This window comes from Scylla paramamosain, unplaced genomic scaffold (assembly GCF_035594125.1).
Source record: "Scylla paramamosain isolate STU-SP2022 unplaced genomic scaffold, ASM3559412v1 Contig76, whole genome shotgun sequence".
Taxonomy (NCBI): Eukaryota; Metazoa; Arthropoda; class Malacostraca; order Decapoda; family Portunidae; genus Scylla; species Scylla paramamosain.
Window position 1 is genome coordinate 142501 of NW_026973741.1, and position 7500 is coordinate 150000.

The 7500-nt window shown below is 45.9% G+C and overlaps 1 long non-coding RNA gene across 1 annotated transcript in view; it reads left to right on the forward strand.

The window, feature by feature from the left end:
- Positions 1–6403, forward strand: part of LOC135098720 (uncharacterized) — a 40334-nt gene extending 33931 nt beyond the window's left edge. Inside the window, exon 3 of the long non-coding RNA XR_010267299.1 lies at positions 6282–6403. This is a non-coding gene — a long non-coding RNA (uncharacterized LOC135098720). The remainder of the gene's footprint in view (positions 1–6281) is intronic.
- The last annotated feature ends 1097 nt before the right edge of the window (positions 6404–7500 follow it).

The following is a 7500-nucleotide window of genomic DNA, read 5'->3' on the forward strand; positions in this document are numbered from 1 at the left end:
CTCTCTCTCTCTCTCTCTCTCTCTCTCTCTCTCTCTCTCTCTCTCTCTCTCTCTCTCTCTCACACACAAACCCAAAAATAAATATAGCTTTTTTTTTAATTGAATTGAGAGACCAATTGAGTAAACGACAGAGGGGGTTAATGAAACAATCAGGAGAAGGAGGAGGAGGAGGAGGAGGAGGAGGAGGAGGAGGAGGAGGAGGAGACAGTCATTATTGGGGAGCTTAAGAAATAGGTGGTTAAGGTGGGGGAGTTTATATTAGCATGGGAGGATACTGGGATACTGGGGAGGGTCAGAATACTTGCTTATATTACTGTGGGAGGTAACATATTGGTGGTGGGGGGAGGGGTGAATGGGGAGGGAAGAGAAGGGAGGGAGGAGAGTTAAAGGGGTAATGGGTTAAAGGGGGGATGTATGGAGATTAATTAAAGGGAAGAGGTAGAAGGGAAGAGGGAGGGGGTAGTAGTAGTAGTAGTAGTAGTAGTAGTAGTAGTAGTAGTAGAATGATAATGGTGATAATAATAACAATAGTAATAAATAGCGGATTTTGTATCATTTAAATAGACAGCCAAGCTTTAGTGTCATTATTATTCATTGTTACCACTACCATGAATTCCACGGGTAATATAATGACTTGCCACAAAGCCCCTGGTATTTATAACTTCACCATTACACTGAACAATGATCATTACTCCTCACTCATTCACTCATTCATTCATTCATTCACTTATTTAGTCGTCCATTCACTAAACCCATTCACTGATTCAATAAACCTTTCATTTTTCTTGTCCCTGTAATCTTCGTTCATTTTCTTTATTTCACTTCATTTTCATCTTCTTCATTGCATTCATTCTCTCTCTCTCTCTCTCTCTCTCTCTCTCTCTCTCTCTCTCTCTCTCTCTCTCTCTCTCTCTCTCTCTCTCTCTCTCTCTCTCATCACCATAATGTTACAAATTTAATATAGAACCACTTCAAAAAAGGTGTCATTTCATTTTGTCATTATCATTCCATTCCTCTTTCTCTCGTCATCATTATCCCTTCTCTCTCGTTCCCTCTTTATCATCATCTTCTTCTCCTCCTCCTCCTCCTCCTCCTCCTCCTCCTCCTCCTCCTCCTCCTCCTCCTCCTCCTCCTCCTCCTTTCAACAGGTTATTTTTTTTCGTTTTTTCCCTTCCTCTGCAGTCTTTAATATTTTTTTTATCCTTTTCGTTATTTCTTCTTCTCTTCCATTTTCTCTATTCCTTCCTTTCCTCCTCTCCTCTCTTTCCTCTCTTTTCTCTCTCTTTCCTCCAATTTACGGGGAATATGAGATCTTCCTTCCTCTCTCTTTTCTCTCCTCTCCTCCTCCGTCTTGATTTAGAGGAAAGGAAGGAAAAAAAAGAATACCCTGCAATTTTTCCCTCCATGCCTCCTCTGCAACTTCGAATTTTTTCCTCCATCTCTCCTCCAAAGTCCCTCTAATGGTTCTTCTAACTACTCACATCCTCTGGCTGCTTAATTTCCTCCTCCTCCTCCTCCTCCTCCTCCTCCTCCTCCTCCTGGAATTCTTCTCAGCGTGTTCGGTAAAAAGTTTCCTCTCCAGTACGGGAAAACAATACGACGACGAGGAGGAAGAGGAGGAGGAGGAGGAGGAGGAGGAGGAGGAGGAGAGAAAGTGAAGAAGTGTGTGGGTGGGAGGGAGGGGCTGTGGTAGGGGGGAAGAAGTGGCTAGTTAGGAGGAGGAGGAAGAAGAGGAAGAGGAAGAGGAGGAGGAGGAGGAGGAAAAATATAAGCAATAGAAATGTAAGAAAATAAATGATTAATACCTTTTCTATTTTCTATTTCATTCGTGTGTGTGTGTGTGTGTGTGTGTGTGTGTGTGTGTGTGTGTGTGTGTGTGTGTGTGTGTGTGAACCCACGCACCTCGTTAATGCTGCTTCCGTTCTCTCTCTCTCTCTCTCTCTCTCTCTCTCTCTCTCTCTCTCTCTCTCTCTCTCTCTCTCTCTCTCTCTCTCTCTCTCTCTCTCTCCATCACTGAATGTCGCATTTCCTCGCTTCCTCGCTGGCTTCCTCCTCCTCCTCTTCTTCCACCTTGCTTCCTCCTCTTCCACCTTGCCTCTCCTCCTCCTCCTCCTCCTCCTCCTCCTCCTCCTCCTCCTCCTCCTCCTCCTCCTCCTCCTCCTCCTCGTCCTCGCCTCAGTAGGGCTGTTGACACACGACTTAAATTGTGTCTTTCGAGAAGTTACGAGACTAGACTCAGAGGGGAGGAGGAGGGGGAGGAGGAGGAGGAGAAGAGGGAAGACGTGAGTGAGAGTCTTGGGAAAAGTGTGAAGGAGAGGAGGAGGGGGAAGAGGAGAGGAAGGGATATCATTGACAGCTGTGGAGGAGGAGGAGGAGGAGGAGGAGGGGGTGGTGTTGGTGGTGATGCTGGAGTGGAGTGGTCAGTCTCTCTCTCTCTCTCTCTCTCTCTCTCTCTCTCTCTCTCTCTCTCTCTCTCTCTCTCTCTCTCTCTCTCTCTCTCTCTCTCCCATACATCATACAGTGCGTAGCCACATTAACAGACAACAATATACACGGAAATACAACAACAGCTTCATTATGTACACACAGAGAGAGAGAGAGAGAGAGAGAGAGAGAGAGAGAGAGAGAGAGAGAGAGAGAGAGAGAGAGAGAGAGAGGAACAAAGGAAAGCAAATAAAACACGAGTAGAGGGAAAAAATAGGAACGGGAGAGACAAAGACACTGGCAATGGAAAAAAATATATATCCTAGGGAGAGAGAGAGAGAGAGAGAGAGAGAGAGAGAGAGAGAGAGAGAGAGAGAGAGAGAGAGAGAGAGAGATAATGTGCGTGTTTACTTATTTATACTTTTACAGAATTTATTTTTAGCTGGTAATGTCGCATCTTTTTCATTATAAATTATCACAATAGTGTTTTTTCCCTTCAATTTATGTACACTGCTTGGACACACACACACACACACACACACACACACACACACACACACACACACACACACACACACACACACACACACACACACACACTGTATTTCGCACATTCGTATCTCCTCTTGTTTGTTAAGCCCTTCCTTATCTCCTGTGTGTGTGTGTGTGTGTGTGTGTGTGTGTGTGTGTAATAATAATAATAATAATAAACGGTTTATTATTTAGGCAGTTGACAAACTGAAAATGTACATAGGGGATGGGGAAAAACTTAACATTAATCCTAACGGTAAGACTAATCTAGGAGGGAAATACTATCGATTGATGGCTCGCACCATGGTGGGAATCGCACTGAGTCTGTACCGGTCCGTGCGCGGCGCCTTCAGGGGCGTTATTTTGTTGTGGTGTCTGGTGGCACGGACAGGGCGAGGCGCGTCGGGCGGCAGCATGTCTCTGAGACGCGGATGATGCAGTAGTCCCTTCCCAAACTTCTCCAGAGCCTCTCGGTGCCTGGTGGATATTCTGGACAGACTCAGGGTGGTCAGGGCTTCTTCATAGGTGGTGTATGCAGGGCCAAGGATGACCCTGCACGCCCTCTTCTGCACACTCTCTAGCTGTAGCTGTTGAGTGTGTGTGAGGGAGGAGGACCACGCTGGGGAGGCGTACATGAGTTTGGGGAGGATGAAGGTGAGGTACACCCCCCTTAACTCATCTGTCGGCGTCCCCAGCGACCTGAGTCTGCGCAGCATGTACAGCCTGTAGGTAGCTGATCTCACGGTGCTGGCGACATGCTGCTTCCAGGTCAGCTGGTCGTCCACCGTGACTCCGAGAAGCTTGGCACATTGGACCACCTGGAGGGGGTGAGGGCCCACTGTGAGCCGGGGAGGGGGCACTGGTACAGAGGAGGTACAGAAATGCATCACCACAGTTTTGCTGTGGTTGATGGTCATCCTGCTCTCCTCTGTCCACGTCTGCAGTCGCTCCAGAATTGCTTGCAGTGGCGAGTAGTCCGGGTTCTTGTTGGAAACTGGGACGCCCACGGTGCAGTCGTCCACATACTTCCAGCGATGGGGGGTGTCGGTGAGGGCGTCGTTGATGAGGAGGAGGAAGCATAGAGGACCCATCTTGGTCCCCTGGGGGACTCCACATGTCAGCTGTTGGAAACTAGAGACAGAGCCCTGATAGCGAACGGCCTGACGTCTCCCTGTGAGGAAGTCGGCTAGCCACGCTATCAGATTAGGAGGGAGACCCAGACTTACTGCCTTGCTGATGACAACAGTGTGTGTGTGTGTGTGTGTGTGTGTGTGTCATTCCTATCTCTTGCTTGTAAAGTCTCACTCTGTCTCCTTTCCGCTGTGTGTGTGTGTGTGTGTGTGTGTGTGTGTGTGTGTGTGTGTGTGTGTGTGTGTGTGTGTAGTCAGCCTGCCGCCTTCTGGAAGCCTGTGCTCCCTTAATCACTGGGTAATTAAAACTTGCCTTCCGCTGCCAACCACCACCATCGCCACCACCACCACCACCACCACCACCACCACCAGCCAGCCAGCCAACCGACCACCGTTTGCTAGGTAAACTCTGCCATCACCACCACCACTATTATCTATACTACTACTACTACTACTACTACTACTACTACTACTACTACTACTACTATTGTTACCACCACCACCACCATTGCTACTACGATTACTGCTACTAAACTGGAACAAAAGAACAAGTGTCTGCTACTACGACTACTACTACTACTACTACTACTACTACTACTACTACTACTACTACTACTACTACTACTACTACTACTACTACTACTACTATAACCTCTACTACTACTATAGCCATTGGTCAAACTGTCTTTCCTCCATTATTACAGAGAGAGTAGCTTTCTCTCTCTCTCTCTCTCTCTCTCTCTCTCTCTCTCTCTCTCTCTCTCTCTCTCTCTCTCTCTCTCTCTCTCTCTCTCTCTCTCTCTCTCTCTCTCTGGCTGAGTTACTCAAACACCTTATTTTTATTTTCTCTCATCTATCATCATCATCCCTCCTCCTCCTCCTCCTCCTCCTCCTCCTCCTCCTCCTCCTCCTCCTCCTCCTCCTCCAGTATCGGTTTCTGAAGGACCGACTTGAATCTCCCATTAGTTCAGCTTAAGGGTCATTTTCCTTTATTTTTTCCCTTTTTTTCCCTTTTTTTCCCCTACCATTTATCTCGTATCGCTGGAAACCGTATTTAATTCTCCTTGACAGGGAAGGGAAAGAAGTAAATTGCCGGGGAAAGAAGTAATGGTCAGGGGAAGAATGTGGAGAGGGAGGGACAGGGAAACTTAGTGGGAAATATGTCGGGTAGGTTGTGAGGGAAAGATGTGAGAGTGTTAGGGAAATATTAGAGTTGTTAAGAGGGGGAGGGAGGGAAATTAGGGTACTTTTTAGAGGGGGAGGGAAAATGTTTGGTGGAAATAGAGAAGGGAAAATTATTAGGTGTTTGAAATTGTTTTGGCTCTCTCTCTCTCTCTCTCTCTCTCTCTCTCTCTCTCTCTCTCTCTCTCTCTCTCTCTCTCTCTCTCTCTCTCTCTCTCTCTCTCTCTCTCTAGCCATATTCGCTCCTCATACGTGTTCTGTTTTTCTTCCTCCTCCTCCTCCTCCTCCTCCTCCTCCTCCTCCTCCTCCTCCTCCTCCTCCTCTCCCGTTATACAACCCTAGTTTACGATCCCGTTCAGTACGTGTTGTAATCCGGATACGATTCTTTATTTTTTATTTATTTTTTTTTTAACGTGTAGGGAAACAAACCTGAAAATTATTTATTTTTTTACCTCCTATATCACATTCGTCTTTTTTTCCATCGTTCGTATTTCGTAACATTCTTTTTTCTTCCTTTCCCAAGTTTTTTCCCTTCTACTGTTTCCTTGTTAGTTTTGTTTGCTGAAGTACCGAAGTTTTTTTTTTCTTTTTTATTTGTCTTCTATATATCGTAACATTTTTTTTCCTTCCTGTTCCAAACTTTCCTTCTGCTCTTATTTACTTTCTTCTATTCTTTTTCCGCACTTTTTTCACTCCTCTTTATACTTTTTCTTTACTATTTTCTGCTCTTCTACCCTTCCCACTTTGTTCTACTCTTTTCTTAACCCTCTCCACCCAGTTTTACTCTGCTCTGCTATTTTCTTAACCCTTTCTATTCTTTCCTTAACCCTTTCTACTTTTTCCTTAACCCTTTCTACCCTTCCTAACCCTTTCTACTCTATCCTTCCCTTCTCTTTTCTTAACCCTTTCTACTCTTCCCTGTTCCACTCTTTTCTTAACCCTTTCCACCGTGTCCTCTGTTCTAGCCTGTTCTCACTGTCGAATAGCAAATAACAGCTGCTCTCTTTCCATCAGTCGGGTTTGCCAGTACTCGTACTTCCCCGTCAGTGTGGGTGGACAGCAGTACCTCCCGTCAGTGTGTGGCTGGATGGCGTTACCCCTTCGTCGCTTCCTCTCCACGACTACTTTCTCCTGAGGCAAGTTTGAGTAGCGGAGGTCGTGGCAGTGTGTGCTCTTGGGAAAGTTAAGTTTGTTTGCCTCCTTCAAGCACGAGACAGAGAGAGAGAGAGAGAGAGAGAGAGAGAGAGAGAGAGAGAGAGAGAGAGAGAGAGAGAGAGAGAGAGAGAGGGGGGGGGGGTGTTGGGGCCGAAATCTGAAAATAGAATGAGAACGAAAAGAGAAAACAAATGAAATTATTGATACAACGTAAAATATAATGGAAAAAAAGAGCGATGAACAGAGAGAGAGAGAGAGAGAGAGAGAGAGAGAGAGAGAGAGAGAGAGACGAACACAAACACGAACACACACACGAACACAAACACTAATATTGGTTAGATCTTCCTCGGAGAGTGTATGTGCGTACGTGTGTGGCTGTGCGTATGTGTGTGTCTGTTTGTCTGTGTGTCTGTCCGTCCGTCGCTCCCTCCCTCTTTGTCAGTTCACGCGAGAAAGAAGAGGCTGGTGTTGCATACTTAAATGTGACTCGTTCTGTTAGTATTCCGTGTGTCTCGCTGCCTTCGAGGGGCGGAGGGAAGTAATAGCGGTGGAAAGGGAAGAAGGGAAGGGAAGTGGCGAGGAGGAGGCAGGAAGGAATGGAGGAAGGGAAGAGGAAGGCGAGATGAGATGGAGGTGAGATGGAGAGATGGAGGGAGAAGGTGAATAAGATGGAAGGACGGATAAAGGACTGAAGGAAGGGAGGAAGGAAAGCAAGATGATGATGATATGAGGAAAGAAGGATAGAGAAGTGAGGTGAAAGAAGGATAGAGAAGTGAGGTGGAGAGACGAGGGAATGAAGAAGAGGAGGAGGAGGAGGGAAGGAAAATAGAAGAATGGAGGAAGGAAAATATAGGAAAAAAAGAGGAAAATAATATAGATGTGGAGGCAAAATGAGGAGGAAGAGAAGAGGAATTATAAGGAGACAAAAACGGAAATAGATAAGATAGAAAGACGAAAGAGAGAAAAAGAAAAAAATAATCAAAATAAAACGTAGATAAAAAGATTAAATTGAGATACGAAAGAGAGAGAGAGAGAGAGAGAGAAGGAAAAGAAGAAAAAACAGGATAAGACAGAATGA